The 20,889-nt window shown below is 39.7% G+C and overlaps 1 long non-coding RNA gene across 1 annotated transcript in view; it reads right to left on the bottom strand.

The window, feature by feature from the left end:
- Positions 1 to 3,538: 3,538 nt before the first annotated feature.
- Positions 3,539 to 20,889, bottom strand: part of LOC129646238 (uncharacterized) — a 103,277-nt gene continuing 85,926 nt past the window's right edge. The window contains exons 5-7 of the long non-coding RNA XR_008711786.1: positions 5,839 to 6,026; positions 5,324 to 5,444; positions 3,539 to 4,420 (exon numbers count right to left, since the gene is read on the bottom strand). This is a non-coding gene — a long non-coding RNA (uncharacterized LOC129646238). The remainder of the gene's footprint in view (positions 4,421 to 5,323; positions 5,445 to 5,838; positions 6,027 to 20,889) is intronic.

Raw genomic sequence — 20,889 nt, 5'->3', positions numbered from 1 at the left:
GCCACTGAAACCTCCCCATTAACATTCTCCTTGATTGATATATAAGAATGAAAACTCTAGAAAGGATCATTTCTGCATTCTTAATTGTTTCATTTGTTACCATATGATTGAGAGATATTAAAGCCCTATAATCAAGCCATAAATGGGTTCACTTGAAAAATAACTTAAAACGTCTCTACAGCTTAGAGCACTAACACTCTGCTTCCTTCCTTCTCTCCCTCCTTCCCTCCCTCCCTCCGTTCCTTCTTTTCTTTTTCTGATCTTAGATGAAGATAAAATCTTCTCTCTTTAGAGCCTGAACTGGTATTTCTTTGAACTCATTCTACTTCTTTGTCAAAGGCTGTATTAGGCTGATTACTGAGATTCAGTGTTTTTGGCATTTTTGCTGAATCACGCAGCCTGCAAGATGGTTCCCTGTGCGCTTAGTTGCTCAGTCACGTCCAACTCTTTCCAACCCTTATGGACTGTAGTCCACCTGGCTCCATGGCGTTTTTCCAGGCAAGAATACTGGAGTGGGTTGCCAGGGGATCCAGGGGATCCTCCCGACCCAGGGATGGGATCCTCCCGACCCAGGGATGGAACCCAAATCTGTGTCTTCTGCATTGCAGGCAGATTCTTTACCCGCTGAGCTATCGAGGAAGCCCTTAGATTCAATAAATATTTACTAAGTGCTTCCTATTTGGTAGGCACTGGCAATACAAAGGTGAATCATACACGCTTTCTTCTTTTATAGGACTTGCAGTTTAGATGGAGAGGCAGGTACATAAACAAACATGTGTGATGCCTGCTCAGTTGTGTTTGACTTTGTGACACGGACTGTAGCCTGCCAGGCTCCTCTGTCCATGGAACTTTCCAGGCAAGAATATTGGAGTGGTTTGTCTTTCCTACTCACAGGGATCTTCCTCACCCATGGATCTAACATGTGTCTCTTGGATTAGCAGGCAGATTCTTTACCACTGTGCCTCCACAAATAACTCTCCCTCGGTGGTGATGAAGTGTGTGAAGTGGGATAGAGAAGAGTGGGGAAAAGGATTCATTCCTTGGGTGAATGGGGAGCTTTACAAAGGAGATATTAGATCAGGTCTTAAATATTACTGTGTTACAAAGGAGATATTAGATCAGGTCTTAAATATTACTGTGTCGAATCCTGGCTGCAGGGATCCACAGGTTGTGAGATCCTGAATGAAAAATTAACATTCAAATTGCCAGCCAGTTCTTTGGATAAGTTCTTCAGTTGAAACTGAACAATTAAAACATTAGTTGTTTGGGCAACATGTAAGATCATGGGATTCTGCCACTATCTGGAAGTTTTGAGAGGTACTTTTCTTTCAAAAGGCAATACCTGTAACAGAAAACTTAAGCTGCATGCCTCCATTATATTATACCATTGGAAAGAGTAACCCCTTCTTTAATATTGCAATTCAGCCATCTGAAAATATTTGCTAGTAAAGTAAACGAATACAGGTAGTCTATGAAGTATATCCCAGAGATCCTTGGGACTTCTTTTTTAAAAAAAATATTATTCAACAAATATTTAATAAGTGTTCTATGTGCCATATGCTGTGCTAGGCATGTGGATTAAGAAAATAAATAATATATGTAACCTCTCCTTGTGGAACAAGGTCTAGTGAGAAAGGACAATGTCAAACAGGTAACTACCCAAATTATTTACTAATTAAAATGTGACAAGCACTAATGTATGTATTGTATGTGATAAACTCTATTTTTAGGTCTACTCAGCTTGATCTGGTGACAGCAACTTGATTTTATTTTTGAGAACTACCCTTCACCATTGCATGCAACCTTGATGGGGGTGTCAATCAAGTTCCCTCTCCTCCCCATCCTAGCTTGTGATCCAAAATAGACCAGTCGGGGGCTCTTTTTTAAGAATGAGCTGGATCTCTTTCTAGTTTTATAGTGTGCTGCTGCTGCTGCTGCTAAGTTGCTTCAGTCGTGTCCGACTCTGTGCGACCCCAGAGACAGCAGCCCACCAGGCTCCACTGTCCCTGGGATTCTCCAGGCAAGAACACTGGAGTGGGTTGCCATTTCCTTCTCCAATGCATGAAAATGAAAAGTGAAAGGGAAGTCGCTCAGTCATGTCTGACTCTTAGCGACCCAATGGACTGCAGCCCACCAGGGTCCTCCGTCCATGGGATTTTCCAGGCAAGAGTACTGGAGTGGGGTGCCATTGCCTTCTCCGAGTTTTATAGTCTAATATCGTGAAAATCTGTACCTGATTCATTCCTAGCTTTTCCTTTGGTTTTGAGAGTTACCTATATCCTTCCAACGCATTTGTTAAGTTAATCAGCTTCCCCTGCTTGCAACCAGTAATAGTATGTATGGAACTGCCTCAAAATCCAGGATTCAAACAAGAAGTAAACTAAGACGTGGCATGATTTTGAGGGTTTGGTGGAGTTTAAGAATAGAGAATTCATTTGACTGTGATGCTTAGAATACTCTATTTCGCATAGCATGATTTTGGTGACATAAATTAATTTCTATTTTCTTGCATCTGTAACAAATACTATTTCTATGATAATATCAGAATTAATAATATTTATAAAACAATGTAAATATTATAACCCTTAACAGCATAAAAGCTATACCCTGACAGAAGTCTGGAGGTGGAGAGGTGTGCTAATGTAAATAAATATTTTCTGAAGCTGCTAGATCTAGAAATGGAGAGATAACTATGTTATACATGCAGATAAGTTATCCATCTACCTCACTGAAGAACTAAAACTTTGTGAATTAAATTGGGGAGAAGATAGAGAAGGAAAACATATAAATGAGGGAAATCTTTCATCATGTAGAGAAGTCAATAGCTACTGAGTGTTTAAGGTCGAAAATCAAAAGAGGTATATGTAAACAGATAATTTATTTAGAGCTCATGTAGAAACTTCTGGAAGAACTAAAATCTAAATTTATTAACAGTGACTTCCTTTGGGGAGAAAGGGCTAGATAGAGAATATATTTTGACATGAACTTGGCTGTAGAAGATCTGGCGTTCCAGAAATACACAAGCCATTAACCTAGCGATGGCATTAAGACAGCAATACTCTCCTAAGCCCTGTTACGACGAGCATCATTTGTAGCCAGGAACTAATCTTTGTATAAATTCATCGAAGGTCAGGCTCTTATTTGAACATTACGCTTTAGGTCTGTAACTTGAAACATATGTATGAAAATGGCATAGAATTCATGCATAGAAAGAAGGAAACAATGACAGGGATTGGAGGCTGTGTACACAGGGAAGGAGGTGGGTTATTTATCCTGAAGAAGAGAAGGCTGAAGAGAGACAAAATTAACAAGCTCAGAGCAGTGAAGTGGAGCTGTAGAGAACACAAGCCAACCTTCTCCCTTCTCCCTGGATGGAGCAGAAGAGAGGGAGTTTCAGTGGACAGCACCAGGAGAGTCTGTTTGCAGACACAGGAAGACTCTATAATCTGTAAGTATGACCAAACTGTAGAACAGGCTGTTCCAAGAAGTTTTGGAGTACTTTATTTTTTTTATTTAATTTTATTTTTAAACTTTACATAATTGTATTAGTTTTGCCAAATATCAAAATGAATCTGCCACAGGTATACATAGAAAGAAGAAATAATCATTCCTTTTCAAAATATAGGGCTTATATCAGAATTCAGTTTCCTTTGGCGATGCAGCAAGCACATTTACAGTCTGATGTCTGTGAATTTACATACAGAGGAAGGTTAATGATAAAGTGGTCTAAATAGTCCTACCTTGGCTGTGATTCCCAGGTAATAGCTCACTAGGGGGAAAAAAAAATCAATATTCACTATTTTTTCTCTCCTGGTTACTATATATTACTTTATATATCATGTTTTAAAAGAAATGTGTATACTCTTAGGAGTGTGTGTGTGTGTGTGTGATCAGTTGTGTCTGACTCTTTGTGACCCCATGGACTGTAGCCCACTGGGCTCCTCTATCCATGGAAATTTCTAGGCAAGAATACTGGAGTGGGTTGCCATTCCCTTCTCCAGGGATCAAACCTGCATCTCTTGCATCTCCTGCATTGCAGGTGGATTCTTTACAGCTGAGTCACCAGGGAAGCCATTCTTAGGAGTAGTATATCAAATTCAATTTTTGAACTGCTATTAAAATATTCAGTTTATTTTTCTAACAATAAAAATATATGTTTTTAATGCTGAGATACTTCAAAAACACATAAAGAACAAAAAATACATTTCTTTCATTAAAAACTGAGCAAGTAAACAGAAAACATACACAAAATGGCCCTGCCATCTCCTGGCTGCTGCCTAGGCGTTCCAGCTGGGTTCCTCTGGTTGGAATCTGCTCCTCCAGGCTGTCTTTCAAGAATGAGTTAGCAGACAGTGAGGAGTTGCATCTTCATCCTTCCTCCTCACTGCAATTGGATCTCATTTCCCTTTCTCTGCTACATCTGTGTTGATACAAGTAGAGTGAGAATGGAGCATTGATTTACCTACACTTAAATCAGGGCCACTCCCTTTCCAAAGCTGGTTGTCCAGTCTGTGTAGGTAGCCCTGGCAAGACACTCAAAGGAATATCTGAGTGTTGGTTCCGGCATTTGTGTTTAACATCTGAATAGGAGTCTTCAACTTTGGATCTGAAGACAAAGCATGACTATCTAAGGCTCATGCTTACTTGAGACTTGGTGTGGAGGGGCAGGAAGCGGGGATGGAGTAAATGACAGTTGGTTCTTTAAGTGGTGGAAGCTGCCACAACAGGATTCCAGAGCTAAAAGAAGTTTGAAAATTGCAGACCATGCTGGTCGCAGGAACAGAGGCATGACCTTACTGACTGGAGCTTTCTAGCCATGCATACCGCTTAAGTTATATATTTGGTCTCCTTTCAAGGCAGTCTGCCCATTACCTGTCTCTAATCTTTGGTGTCAAAAAAATACTCTGGTTTCTCTTGATTTCCCCTGGAAAAAACACACTCCTTTCTCTCTACCTCTCCTATCTATACAACGGCTGTATGGAATATGCAGGAGCTGAGGTCCTCCTTTGCTCGGCTGCTACTCCAATGTGCTTAAATCTTTAACCTTCTTATGCCCACTTAACTCTAAGCTGGTCGCACTGTTTGGAACCACATCTGCCCTGAGCACACACACGGAGACCACGTGATTGCTCTCAGGCTCAGCATAATGAACTCGGGAATTTCAGAGCTAGAAGGAAGTGCTAAGGACTATCTTAAGCTTTTAATTTATAGATAAAAAATCAAGACCAAGAGAGACTAGATATCTTGCCTGAGACCAGGCTGCCCAGTGGCAGATCTAAGACTAGAGCCCAGGTTGTTTATTTCCTAGGATTTTGCTGCTTACTCCAGAAAGCACCTTCAGACACGACAGGGGCGTCTCTCAGTTCTCCTCAGCTCTTCCTTGTTGCGTCCAGCTCTCGAGATGCTGAGGGCACAGGAACCTTCATTAGGGGGGCCACTGGTCCCTACAAATCAGTATTTAAGAAATGTCATTATTAGTAGAATACAGAGATATTCTGTGTAACTTAGTATGGTTATTTTCCTAAATAGATCTATAGCATTCATATTATACAATAACCAGAAGTTTATATAAAAAGATCTATGCAAAGGTTACTTTAAAAAAAAATGACACCAATTAATTCTTTGTCTTTCTCATTTTAGTCTCTAAAATTCTCAGAGAGCTAGTGATTCTTGCCCTTTTGTTCATCAGTTTCCTTAGCCCTAAAATAAAACAATATGAGATAGTCTCTAAGATCTTTTCAGAACCTCAATAACTTGGATCTCTGGATATTTATTTTCTGCAGAGTTAAGATTTGGGGACTTTATCTTGGTTTTAAATACTTCATAATGAAGCCTTACTAAAATGTATGATCCTCGCCTGTTGTAGACTGTAGACAGAACACTTCGAGTCTCCTCTTGGTGAGCCCGTATCAGTGTGGGAGAGCATCCATGAGGCTGAGTTACACCAACAGCGATGTCCTCAGAACCTAAAACAACCTTCAGATCACCAGTTTTTTGGAGTTCTTTTGTCAGAAGGGATGTCATTTCTGAAAAACAGAAAAATAACAGGAAGAGAAATGAAGAAGGCTCAGCGGTTACTAATGAATGGGGAAATTGGCCAAAGGCAGAAAGCCAAGTGCCTTTTATTATCAAAATGTTTTCTTTCTTTCTTTTAAATTTCTGGCTTTGACACTTAGCTCCTGAGCAACTTCCTCACAGGCTGGTCTAGGCCTAACATTTGACTGGTTCAGCCTCAAGGAATTCAAAGGAGCAGACCTATGTGAGGCTTTAGGGTGACGGCAATCAAGAAAATGGAGAGGTGCAGTCACGGTTAAGAAGAAGCACCTAAAGGTGAGCCATTCGTTGTCCCATTATATTGCCATCCTGGGCTTTTGACAGTATAGCTCATTCATGTAGAAGTATACACATGGTGTATTTAGTAAGACTCTGAGTTCATAAATATCCTCTGACATGAACAGTAGATTCTGATCTCTTTCACTGTGGGAACTACATGACTTTCTTCCACTATTCCTGATGTCACTTGTGTAAGGAAATGACTTTTAATGTCCTCTGTTTAACTGGGCAGGGGGGAGGGGGCAAGGGAGGTGGACACGGATGACCAGGACAGCAGAATATAACCCTCTAGTCATGTTCTGAATCTGCCCATGACACAACCAAGCATGTATTCTAGCTCTTGTCACGACTGACATCAGCTTCAGTTATAGAAGCTAGAGAATATTTAAAAATATTCTTTATCCTCGAGATGACATAGGTAGCATTACATATCTCACACACAAAGCTAAAAGTAGAGATGCAGATTGGAGAAGCCCACAGAAGAATACTTATTTTATGCAATAAAAATGGCTGGGGAGGGTTAAAGAAGCCAGAACACACCTGGGACAGTAGGGAGATGTTTCAGAGGAGTTTCACAGGGAGGAGAGAGAAGCTGGAGAAACTGTCAGAGGCTGTGAGACTTTGAGGCGTAGGCAAGCGAGCGGGCTTGGAGAAAACTTGGCTGTATGTTAGTTACTCCACGTGCTGCCTCTTGACTGTTGTCCACAAATAATGATCTCAATTGACATGACTTATCCTTGGTTTTGCTGTCAGAATTTAGAGCCCCTCACTATGAGAAGGCTAACCATAAGTGAAACAGTTTTATTTTTATTATTAAGTTTTATTCAGGCTGCAGATATTTTCATTAACAAGAGCCTAAAGGCAACTTCTGAAGTCATAGCTGGACACACCGCTCTGCTCTCTGCCCCAGCGGTCTTGTTGCAATGGTCACTTGTGGTCTAGTTTACATAATAGCTGGGAAACCAGTTAAGTTGGTGCTGAATGCTGAGGCTCAACCAAAACATTTAAAAAAGAATAATAAGATAAAAAGCCTATAAAGAAAGGCAAGAGCTTCTAGCTCAGCTACAATATTTTGGAAAAATCGTTTAACCTCTCTGGAGCTTGTTTGCTGTGTCTGTAAAAGAAGAAGCTGAACTCGCGATGATTCTAAGCAGCTGGGAATTAAGCATATCAACTACCATGCCCATGGCACAAACACATTTTGGAACAGTAGTGGGCTCTGAGTTTAAACTGTTTGAATAGGAAATTGGTAAGAGAAGGGGATTCTACTTGCCAACTCCCCAAAGGTGTGTTGACCTTTGTCACTGCCAGGCACCTGAGTAGTGGGTCAGAGAACATTCATTGTCAGAACCAATGTTGTCATCTTGGCTCTGCTCTGACATCAGTCTTACTCCAGGACTCGGTCTCCAATTTACCACGAAATGGTAAGGGAGTAGGTCCGCAGGTTAGCCTAAGGAAACCCAGGGCAGTTTTATGCTTCCCTCACTGGAAAGGTGGAAAATTCCATTCCAAGAGCAGGACCGTGCTGTGTCTCAGGAGGCACTCAGTGTGTTAAATGTAAAATTTCCTTTGTTCGGCTCAGATTTCATCAAGAAGCCTGTTCCTTAAGATTTGGCTGGCTGGTCAGATCTGCCTACAGGGAGAGAATGAGCTGGAGTATTTTGGTTCCTGTGATAGTTATAGCTTATTATAAATGCTTAAGCAAGGGCAGATGATATTAATGTTGAGAGAGAATTTAAAGGGATAGAACATGCTAGAGAAACAGTGAAGGGTGGAGGAGGGGCGGCGGGTGGGCTAAAAGATCATCACCCTGTAGCCCTTAGAGACACTTTATAGAGCTTGGGGATGCAAGCTGGAGGATATCGAAGTGTCTGTGTTGCTGGCATTTACATGTTTGATGCAAATATCATAGTGGATATGCTTTATAATCAAGACGGCACTTTGCAATTCATCTCTCATAAAGAATGGGAATCATTTGTTAAGGACTGATGTGCATTTATTTACTGATGTGCATAGCATTTATTACAAATAAATATGTAGCAGAGTGGTCATAGAATAAATGAGCAATATCAATTTAAAAATTGAGCTAGCATGAAATTGCTGAAAAGCAACAAGCATTGTGAAATCTCTTCTATGTGGAATTATCTCTGTGTTTACAGATTGATATACTTCCATATACTTCCAGTTGTACCAATAATAATGTCAAAAAAATCTTGAACATTTCAAAAGTTGAACAATTTTACAGGGACCTCTGTCAAGCTATGAAGTATTACTGGTTAACAGGGGAACATATACTTCTTTAATGTCATTTGAAATGTATTACAACAATTATTAAATAAGTATCCCGATTTATATCTGTCTTTTAAATCTCAAACTAAAAATCCTCAAAGAGCATAAACACAAATGCCCTCAATCACAGAAAGGGCTGCTTAGCAGTCTAAGAAAAATACAATTAAAGAGGCCAATTTTTGGCATCTATGCAATTATTTTAAGATATGTTTAGAATTTGCATTTAGTAGCATGATTGGGTTATTAACCATGCAACTTATCACCCTTAGTAATCATATTAACAGAAATAAAATGCCCAGAAACTAGGAATTTGATTAGTTATCTACATTTTATACTAATTATGGGAGGCATATTATGGATTATAAATATATAAGATAAAAATCCCAGGTTACTGAGTGCAAAAAATAAACTTTCACATATTTTGACAAGCATTGCCTGGTCTGAACTATTTATAATACTTTAGAGTGTGCTAGCACTTTTTTTTGTAATATAAAAAGTAATAGAATCATAGTAATATGAGGTCCCACTAGAGATATTTGCTATTAAATTGTTGCTGAGTGCGCTGAGGTTTGGGGTAGAATTATCGAGTTTGCAGATTAGCAAAGCAGGTTCTGGCAATGTTTTAAAATTGAGTCAGTGATGCTTTAAAATGAGGCATATTTTAAGGATTCACAATAAGAATTTAAAAATAGATGAAAAGATTGGTTTGTTATCCTCAAGTGGCCTATGTTAATTAGTGCTTTTATGTAAACTAATTTTATGGCTGTCTACAGGTTTCAGCATACACAAGCAAGGGTGTAGGAATGAGGCAAAGTTCACAAGAGACTAATTGAAAATGAGGTGTGACATTAATTTTAAATAAGTGTTTTCCCATTTTGCTTCAGCTTTCTTTTTATTTTTTTAGTCTTTCCCATTTCAAACATTATCAGGGCGAACCCAGAATGGCCCGATTATGTGAAATGGGCCTTTTGTCTATTTCTGATCCTAAATTTGGTATACTTTGAATTGCACCCTGAGGATTGCCAGTGGGAGCTCCCTTCTCTCCTGGGCACTGTAAAGTTTGCGGGACACCAAAAAAAAAAAAAATACAATGCACTCATCTCTTCCCCACTTGCCATGGGGAAGCTCGAGTTTGTGCCTTTGTTTCTTCTTGCTTTGAACAAAGTTGCCCAACATAAAAAAGCCACTTGATAAGGGCCGAACAGTTAAATTGACTCTCTTTTCCCTGTCCACCAGTTTAAAAAATGAAAGGGTCAATTGTATAGCCAGAGAGGAATTCTTTACAGTTGCCAAATAATGGTTTTAATTATTTAATTATCTATGTGCCACTGTAGGATTACCACTGGTGAGGAGGCAATTATGGGACGTTCTAGTGGAAATCCTAGAAGTTTGGCAGAAATCATTTTTGACAGTCATTTTCAATTTATTTTGAAACAGTGTCTTAAACCAGAATTAGGTAGTTGTTTAGTCACATATAAGGTAGTTACCTTGTATGATACGATTAAACAAAGTAATTTTTAATTAACTATCATGAAATATCTGTGCTGGAAAAACAATCTTATAAATTTTGCTAATTTCCATGGTATTAGTAGTTGTACCTATTAGAGGCCTGCCTGCATGCATACTGTCTCTTCAGTCATGTCTGGCTCTTTGCGAGCGCGTGGACTGTATAACCTGCCAGGCTCCTCTGCCCATGGAGATTCTCCAGGCAAGAATACTGGAGTGGGTTGCCATGCCCTCCTCCCGACCCAGGGATTGAACCTGCATCTCTTACATCTCCTGCACTGGCAAGCGGGTTCTTTACCACTAGCACCACCTGGGAAGCCCATTGGAGGCCTTTAGTATACCTATTAGAGAGTCTTTCTTTAATATTAACATTAATTATTAATCCTAATCTTAGAATTCCAAGGATCCTGAGATGTTATCTTATCCAGCTTCTTACCTTCAGAGATTAGGTTAAAGCTCTGCCTCTTCCTTGAAAATGATTCTTTCTGTCCCAAACCTTGGCAAAGGCTTCCTGGCTTTGAATTCTGTATGCTATCTGTGGTGGACATTTGGTACTTAGCATGGGTTACCCTGTGTTACAGTTCAGGCATGTGTCCTAGCTCCTGAACTAGAGTCACACCCTTTGAGGCAAACCTGGATTTAGACATTTCAGTCTATGTCCTGAAATCCTGGGGCTGTGGTCTACCACAGAAGATCGTTATGATGCCCTGAGGGTGATGATACAAATTTATCTTGAAAACCCTGCCAGCCCTTAACAGTCCTCTCCTGATATTTGATAAACAGCTTGAATTAGACAGTGTTAGAAAGAGATGGGAACCCACTCCAGTATTCTTGCCTGGAGAATCCCATGGACAGAGGAGCCTGGCGGGCTACAGTCCACGGGGTCGCAAGAGGCAGACAGGCCTTAGTGACTAAACCACCACCACCTAAAGCGGGCTTCTCCTGGTGGCTCAGACTGCAAAGAATCTGCCTGCTGGTGCAGGAGACCCAGGTTCGATCCTTTCTGACCCAGGGGAGATCCCCTAGAGAATGGAGTGGCCACCCACTCCAATATTCTTGCCTGGAGAATTCCATGGACAGAGCAGCCTGGTGCACTATAGCCCATGGGGTCACAAAGAGTCAGAGACGACTGAGTGAGTAACTCAGAAATGTCTGGGAACTTGGAGATGGTCTAGTCTAATTTCTGTTTTATATATAATGAAACTGAGTAAAACCCAAAGAGACAAAAATCACTTGCCTAAGACTTATTGCTAGTTAATGACAGAATTTGGACCAAAATTCCAATTTCATTGCCTCCAGGTCCAGAACTTTCTTTTCAGTGTGCCATCTGATGTCATCATCCATGTACATAGCCCCCAGCCCACCTTAGGTTTGTTCATCAGAATGAATGAATCCTTATAAATGTCTGAGGTGCCAGCCGTTTGTTTTTTCCTTTGTGTTCATGAGCTGGCAGCAGCGTCTGATGCGACAGATGTATTCTGATATCAGCTAGTGACCCTGGAACTGAATTTACAACATCCGGGTATTCTACATTCTTCTGAACATGTGATTTTTTTTCCCCCTCTGAATTCTATGTTTTTCAGTTGCTTATAGAAGATCAAAGTGGAAGCTTTGGGAAATAAGTCTTCGTCATTCACTACTGTTCCAAATTGGGAAAACCAGGTCAGTGAATTGTTCCTCTGGTTTGGAAAGGCCATTTTAAGCATTCTTAGACATGTAGCTAAGCAAGTCTGGCACTCTCTGACATTACATAATTTCTCCGCTAAACCAAAGTTCTCGAGTTTGCTGTATAACAATATGTTACATTGGATTAGCTCAATATTGGCTCAAAGCTCAGTGTCATCATTTGTCCAGCCTTGTGGTATTTCCCCAAAGAGGGAAGCTGACAGGTTTTAGCTGACTGGTTTTTCTGTCACTGGGAGAGTTTTTAGTGAACAAGTACAATAGAGTTTTCATTTGTGGCAGATGTTATCTTGTTTCTAATTTTTGTTCAAGTTGTTTTAAGGAAAAGTACCACCCATTTGCTCTGACCAACTTCAAAAAAAAAAAAAAAAAAGATGAAAAGATCTTCTCAGCACAAATAATAGCAAAAAGCACATGACGATCTAAGCTTTTGAACTCTCAGACAGCTGGGGAGCCCAGAATTGGCATAATTCTTTCTTTACTAACTTCAGAGCCCCATGTGTGTGATCAGAGTAGACTGTGTCACTCTGATCTTAAACAGCCCTGGTGTCACACAAGGAGTTTCATTTCTTGACTAAATAGACTCTCTGGTTTGAAATTAGCATCCCACCATGAAAAACAGGACAGTACAGGGAAGTTGGCAGAAGCTTCTGCTGCCATCTGAGACAAGTACCGCTTCTGCTTCTCCTAACCCCAGTGCACTGGGACGCTATGTGGAGGCGGGGACCCAGCGATTCTGAAGTCTCTCCGAGGAAGGAGAATCCAACCAGGCATCTAGTAGTGACAACTTGATTTGCAGTGTAGCCCAGGTGAGTGTGGGAATGAATTAGAAATACACCATGAAAACTTCACCTTCGGTCAGTGCCATATCCAGAAAGTTGCAGACACTGGGAGCAGAGGATGGACTGGTATCAACACCTCTTTTGTATGAGAGTGGAAGCACTGTGATTTGTGGTTATGGGTTCCATACACTTTCAAGGCCAAGTTCTAAGTGGTCCACTGGCTACCTTACCTTGGCATTTCATGAACTAAAAAGGTTTTCAAAAATCATTTGAGGACTAACATAGAATTACCAATCCCCTTCCACCCTCAGTCCAATAAAGACACTGAACACACCCAGTCTTCCTTGCATCTTTGTTTCACAGAAAAAGGGAAACTTTAACTATAAAATGAGAGAACCACAATCTAAGGCTGAAGTCCTTCAAATCGAATACATTTGAGGGAAGAGTCCCTACATCGTACCTCTAAAAAGAAGTCCTCTCATTTTGCAGCCTGCCTCTGAAAACATCGCACAGACCTCCCTTGAGAAGCCAACGCTGCAGTGAGCAGCGTTAGCAGACTCTCACTGCTCATGACCATAGCACAGGCTGCCTTTCTGTATGCTTGACACTGTGTTTAAAGTCCAGCTGAATGTTTCTTCATACTGGCTGGAGCCTTATTCCCTAGTTTTGGGAGTGCTGCTGGTATTATCATAATTTATTCATTCACAAATATGTACAACTGCTCTGATTCAGAGGAATGCTTGCAGAGACCCAGCTTCTGACTGAATTCCCAATTCCATATTGCAGGAGTGGAATCCAGGATGGCTCCCCTTGTTTCCAGAAGCTCCCACCTTCCATCCAGGGCACAAAAATTTCAAGTTTATAGTTCGCCTGGGCTTCCCTGGTGGCTCAGATGGTAAAGAATCCACCTGCAATGCAGGAGACCTGGGTTCCATCCCTAGGTTGGGAAGATCCCCTGGAGGAGGGTATGGCAATCCACTCCAGTATCCTTGCCTGGAGAATTCCATGGACAGAGGAGCCTGGCAGGCTACAGTCCACGGGGTCACAGAGTCGGACACAACTGAACGACTAAGCACAGCACATAGTTATCCTGGCATACTGAGGTGTCAACAAAAATTCTTTACAAGGAATTAGGTACCTGGGCTGTAATTTGATGTTCTGATGATAACTAGCCAGATGGTCCTAAACAAATCATTTAAACATTCTGGATCAGTTTTTGGGTATGTAAGATGGAGATAACACCACCAGCCATGCTCTGGAGACTAATTTATTGGATACTCTCCAAGCTTCAGAGTTCTTAATCTGTAAATTGAGTGAGTGTGAGTGACTGGATGACTCAGATCTTTTTCCTTTTTTGCTTACAAAGGTTGTTAGCATTTGTGAGTAGGATTTGCACACACCAAATATTCAGTGAAGGTATAGTATGGGTCAAGCACTGTGCTGTATCTCAAAACACAGGAAAATCCTGCACTATTTATTCTTTAGGTCGTGTTTAGAAGGTCATGTATCTCTCATTTGTATCGATAGTTCATTTCTTCATTCATTCACTCATTTGTTTAATTAACAAACATGGACAGACCCAGGCCATGTGCTGGAGAGATAAAATAACCTTGTTGCCCTCAAGGAGCTTGAAACTCCTGTCCATAGTCTGTTATTAAAAAAGAAAAGAAATACATATCCTTTTTTTGTTCCATGAGAAACAAAAAGCACATTATATAGAACATAAGCAAAAATTGTGAAATAAGCCTGTGTCTGTTGTTCTTGCTGCTAAGTCGCTTCAGTCATGTCCAACTGTGTGCAGCCCCATATTCGGCAGCCCACTAGGCTCCTCCATCCATAGGATTTTCCAGTCATGAGTACTGGAGTGGGTTGCCATTTCCTTTTCCATATTGTTCCTGAGTATAAGCTTATTGGAGAATGACTCTGTCTCTGCCTACCATCTCTCTGCCTTCTGTTTTTTACTATTAATATACAAAGAAACAATGTTTGATAAAGTTAGGCAGAAGTTATTCAATCCAATAAAATTCGATAAAACATCTTTCTGACAATGAAATTCAAATAACAGAATCTAATGTAATTTAAGGGCATCAAAAACCAAAGAACATTTAAAGTACCTCCAGCCTGTGAAATCAGTTCATTTGCTCAATGTAGTTAGTTCACAATAATTATTCATCCTCCTCTTCCTCTCAAAATACCCACCCACTAACAGCAACAATAAATAAAGCAGAAAAGAAGAAAAATCCTCTTAAGGGCATAAGATTTTCTCATTTGCTTTCTGCAATGCTAAAATTAAGTAAACACTTACAGATAGCTACATAACTTTGCATGGTGTAGAGCCAGCCTTTGATTGCCAGGTAAAATTTCTTGTGGTTCATGAGGCTAAGAAATTACTTCTGCTTTGAACAAAATCATGTGTATTCAAAATCTTACTCAGTTAAATTCAGTTGTTTGCAAACTTAAACTGGAAAGGCTTTGTATGTTATCCTTTTTATTTATGAATAATTTCAAAGGCACATCACTTATTGGATAGCTTTCTGTTCACAATTCCAAACCAAAATATACGAGTCTCAGGCAACTCTGACACTACAAATACCTTGATGTTGTACTGCTTCATACATATACTAAATGAATATTTGTTTAATGAATGAATATAGAAAATCAGTTGGATTAAATTAGTGATCATATCATCTTGCACTTGTATATTGCTTTACAATCCATAAAGTGCTTTCACATTTATCCTCTTAAAGAAGAAATTAACTCAGTACGCTAGATCCTACTTTAAAGCTTTGGAGTTACCAAATTTGTCCTCAGCCTGAAGTGAAAACAATAGTAGAAATGTACTAAGAAGTGTGAATAATTAGAAGAACAAAACAAAACAGAAACAATAACATGTACATAAAAAGCTTAATAAAATAAAATTGAACCAGAAAGGAAAACTGTGGTTTAAATGATTGTCCTACTATTATTTTTATATAATCTAGGGCAGAGTTGATCCCTAAGCCAGCATTCCACATCCAAGGAATGTTTACTCTTATGTGTATGAATATGTGCATGTGCAAAGACATACACAGGTGTGTGTACTGCAGCTTCACTATTCTTCCTAGAAATCTATCCAGGAAAACTAGAGAATCATACATTTTTACAATAGAGCTTTGCTGCAGGCATCCAAGATGGCAGCCATTCACATAACCAGACAATGGAATCTTATTTTTTCCTAGTTGGAGCCATGGATCTAGCTGAATGTCAGTAATAATAGTGATCACCTGTGCTCCCAGATAGTCAACTAAGGACCTCCAAACAGATCCCATCATGCAACCCTCTTTCTTTGCTAAGGCTGTGGATGACAAAAAGGAATTCCTTCCTTGAGGAATGAGAGGAAGCTCACTTCAGTTCCTGGACACCCCAGCTCTCATTTTTGTCCCAAGAGCTCAGACATCAGTCCTGATCTTAAACTGCTGTGCATGCTAAGACATCTCCCAGAGAAGAGCATTTCAAATGCTGTATGAGCTGAGGGATGCTACCTGCACTGTGGTGAGTGTTAAGTTAGTAGTAAGTAAACTACTAAAGTCCTTGGGTTTTTCTGTTGTTGATGCTGTTCTTATTTTTCTCTTGGACAGTTTTAGTCAGTAAACACACATAGTAACGTGGAGTTATAATTAATTCACAGAAAGCTTTATTTTTTTTAAAGTGTGCACATAAAGCACATAAGTCTCTGAAAAGATGTGTTCCCAGCTGTGTGCGTGTACCTTTTTGGTACTGCCTCATTCAGATTCCCTAAGTGTGGACTTCCTAGCTCACAAGCCTGAAGTGCCCCCAGGCCACAACCAAGCTCATCAGTATCTTGTTCTCTCAAAATTAAATGCAAAAGAGATTAAAAGAAGAAACAAAAAAGAGAACTAGAAGCCGGGCAGTAGTTGGAAAAAAACCATCTGGGCTTTTCGGAGACCTGAGTTTATCAAGATGCTCATGAAAACTTATAAAGAAAGCCATTCGAAAGCTCGTGGGCTTCCCAGGTGGCACTAGTGGTAAAGAACCTGCTTGCCAACGCAGGAGACGTAAGAGACTCGGGTTCGATCCCTGAGTCAGGAAGATCCCCTGGAGAAGGAAACAGCAACCCACTCTAGTATTCTTGCCTGGAGAATCCCATGGACAGAGGAAAGTTCACATCCAGGAGGACTGTGATGGAACAGGAGAAACATTTAGAATCAGAGGACTTGGGTTTCAGGTTCCTGTTCTGCCACCTCATAGCAGTTGAGTATCGGCAAATCACTTTATCCCTAAGTCTGTTTCCTCATCTGTAAAATAGGGACACTGATTCTATGTCACAGTCTTTGTGAAGGTATGATGAATAACTACATGAAAAGCAGTTAATACTTTATAAACTATAAAGTGATGTCAAAAGATTTTCATAACAATAACTATTTTGTTATAAAAGTAATAGATGTTTGTTGCATAAAATTTGACAATTATGAGTTGTAATGTACTGACAACATGACTGAGGGATTTGGGGGATCAAACACAGATCCTAGTAAGTCTGAAGCATCAGTCCTAACATTATCGGGGATTACCTCCCTGTGTGTTCAGAAACTGCTTGGGAGCTCTGGGTGGTTGCACGCTGCCCAGAATGCCTAAATGGTTGAGGTCATTTAAAGAGTTTCCATCAAAAGTTTTCTCAGAAGTAACCAACCAGCAAAACTGCAGGTGCTCAGAGAAACTGTCACATGTCCCAAGGCCCACGGGATGGGAATCAGGGGCCGGAACTCTAGTCCTGATCCCCTGTTACCTCTTCACTTCCCTGGGCCTCAGTTTTCTCATTTGCAAAATGAACCATTGGAAGAAATACTCTTTGAAGTATCTACCCAGGTATGGTCTTCATGAGTCTTCCTTAGTCTGTTGTTTGGGTGGACTCTTCAAGCACAAAGAGGGATCAACTGGGTGAGTCAGACCTGCTTGATGTCAGTTCAGGGCAGGTCCCACTGTACTTCTGGGTGCCTTCAGGAATTTTGAACACGACTGTCACTCCATGTCGCCCCTAAGATGGGGGCAGGGGACCCAGTCAACAGCAATTATGAGGGGCATGAGTATTGTTCGGTTTAAAAATGTTTCCATTTCTCTCTCGTTTTCTTTGAGTGAATGAACAAAGCCTCAAATATGGCTAGAAAGTCAGAAATCTGTACTGGCTATAGATTTTTTTTCCCCAGAAGTAAGTAGTTAAATCAAAAAGATGGGACTAAATAAGTTGGAAAGGCAGAGAAACAGCTGTCAAGAAGTACCAGAATTATTCTTGTTGCTAAAGGGAACAATAATATATTGCAGAGCATTGCAATGCTGCTCCAGACAGTGGATTTCAGTTGAGATGGAGCCCTTGCAGTGTTCTGGAATGAAAAGTTCTTAAATATGTTTAAATGCTGACATACAGATTTAATGTCAGTGTTCTTTGACCTGAAATCACCACCAGGCTCTACCCTGATTAAAGCAGTTTTTATGGGGGATTTGGATCTTGCTCGCGTTTGTCCATTCAAGACAATTTACTGAAAAGTTGGGTCAGATCTTATAAGAACACAGTAAAGAATAGAACCTTTTTTATTCTTTTTTAACTTGTCTTCGAGAATATCTGCTGTCAGAATATTGTGTTCAATATTAAAATGTAGTCTCTTAATAAAATGGTTTTGCTTTCACTTTAGTGTGACGATGGTATGCATTAAGCTCTGAAAGACCTGAGGGCCAAAAAACAAGTGATATTTTAAAATGAATTTTTAAAAGCATTAGAAATTTTAAAAGTAGCTTTCTTTAGAACATAATGAAATGTAAGTTGAGAAGGTAACTTGCCAAAGTGACGCTGGTCTTGTAATATTACTGGAAAAGTCTTTCCAACTGAACCAGTAATACCCTACTTTAAAAAAAGAAGGGGAGGGAGGCTGAGGTACTCATATTAAATTCCATGCAAATATTCTGGTTATTTAGTAGTAATTTATCGTATATCGTAGTTTTACTGGAAATTTTCTGCTCTTAGTTCTTAAAAGGTTTTACAGTCTCATTTAGCACTTTTACTCCTAATAATCAATATTGATTTTACTTTATTCGTTTTGGATTTTAAAATTTTTACCTAGAATTCAAATCTTAACTGTTTTTAAAGTAACATAGCTCATTAAAAAAATCAGACTTACTGGGAGACATTCATTGCAATCTGGAAAACTATGAATTTCCACTTATTTAAGGTGGGTTCTTTATTGTAAAAGAAATGACAGTTCTGGGGAATATGGATTTGGAATCATTGACAAAATATTAAACAAGAACATGTGCAGCATTTTCCAATATCTTTTCAAAATTAGGTGGTTGTGGTTATTTTGCCACATAGTGTGGATTCTGGTTTCAGCTTGGCTATTTATCTCTGTATTTTGGTAGCTTGGTGTGTCTAGGAGTCACTTCTGCTGCTCACAGGTTAAATTAACTTTATAGGCACAATGCCAGCTGGAGACCGAGGTAGGCCCGATGTCCTATGAGAGGTCCTCAGGAGATAGTGGGTACTAGGGATGATTCCTATTCCCTCCCTGTGTTGTGACAGGAAACTGGAATTATTCATTTTTTGCATCAGTAGCCTTCCCCCTCATATTCCAAGCTTTCTCTGATAACATGCCACCCGTAACATCTGGAACACAAACACTTCTCCAAAACCCTTCAATTAAATCCTGCCAATTGTTTTCTTTAAATGTTTCCTGTGATCTTTTATGTGGCGTTCAATTTCATCTTCTTTTGAAATGTAAAAGATGACTTTGGGGGTTGTGGTTAGCATTCAGTGACACTAGCAGAAAATTAAAAGTGTTTCTGAGGTCTACCTTTACCAGTCCCACACGCGCAGACGCTGGAGCTACCTGGGGTCGGCCGGGGAATGTCTGCTGCCACATTAGTGATGTGATAATGGGCTTCACATATCACCTGGACATTAATAGAGGGAAACCACTCACTGCTTCTGAAAGCAGCTTTGTTCTCAGCTGGTGTCCTGGAGGCTCTGTATGAGTACAATGGACTTTCTATCATGGAGGTGAAAATCAGAAATTACCTAAAGTCATCTTTATTGCCGGGGTGTATTGAGGTGTGTGTGTGTCTGTGTTGTTCATCTTTGTTTAATGGGTCCACTGATATTTGATGGAAATGACCAAAATTCAGCTAGTTGTATAAAGTATTTCCGAGTCTCCAATCTGCTCTGCTCTATGACATGCAAAACTTCTAATGACTGGGGACCTCTAACCCAGCTGCAATAGCCCATCAAAGGTGCAACTTTATTCTCTCATAACAGCCTTGTAATGTGATCAGCAGACATATCTGCAAACTTTTCCCTGAGCTGTGCAGATGTGGTCGTAAAAGAGGCGCGTATGCCATTGTGTATTTCCTACTTTCCTCCGAAAATGAATTTGGTTTCTGATTATGGCAGTGTGGTTGCTTGCCGTATAAAATTTCCTACAGGTGCACACGCTCTTAAAAGAAAGCCCAATCTATGAAAATCAGGAACTAAGAATGAGAATGATTCAGAGCTATTAATAATTTTATAAGACTCCCTTTGCTTTGTAAAGGCATTTGCCAAAGAAGTCAATATATAAAAGGTTTCTCTAGTGCATTTACAATATTCTTCAATCAATCAAATGTAGATGTTTAGGTATTTTTCAGATAGGCCCCTGTCATATAAACTATAACATGAACATTATTAAATAATTAGCTTCATGAGTTTTTGGTTGGGAAAATTATAAACCATGAATTAACTTGCTGTATATGTTTATTTTAAAACTGAGCATATGTATTTTACCTGAAGAAAAATCAGGCCTTGAATTATTGTTACTCAACATAAAATGTATGGCTTCTAAAACTTAGTTTTGAGTTTTTAACCTATTTCTGCTGAGGAATATGGGCTTGTGAAACAGCATACATTCTTCATATCACATTCAAAGTCTAATCTGGTTTTTTCTAGCAATCACATGGATAGGTGTAAACAGATAAATAGTCACTGTGCACCATTGACTGCCATGGCTCATTTTTCATCTTTTGAAATAAAAGCCCAAGAGAATTTTTGTCAGAATAAATTGAAGATAAAAAAGTTCTCTTTTGAAGTGGATATTTTGAACATGGCAGATTTGTAAGGAATTTTCTTTTGCCTTCGACTCCTTTTAAGATTTAATTCTACAAATTAGAATGTTATTTATTATAAACAGTGTTTATCTGACCCTGGATTAAGGAACTGCTTTTGAGCCAGAGTTGAAGTTGTTTTAGTTTTTGTAATTTCAGATACATTATCTGGTTTAAC

The sequence above is a fragment of the Bubalus kerabau genome, chromosome 3, assembly GCF_029407905.1.
Source record: "Bubalus kerabau isolate K-KA32 ecotype Philippines breed swamp buffalo chromosome 3, PCC_UOA_SB_1v2, whole genome shotgun sequence".
NCBI lineage: Eukaryota > Metazoa > Chordata > Mammalia > Artiodactyla > Bovidae > Bubalus > Bubalus kerabau.
Note: the sequence above shows the minus strand (reverse complement) of the source record. Positions and strands in the feature narration are given on the sequence as shown.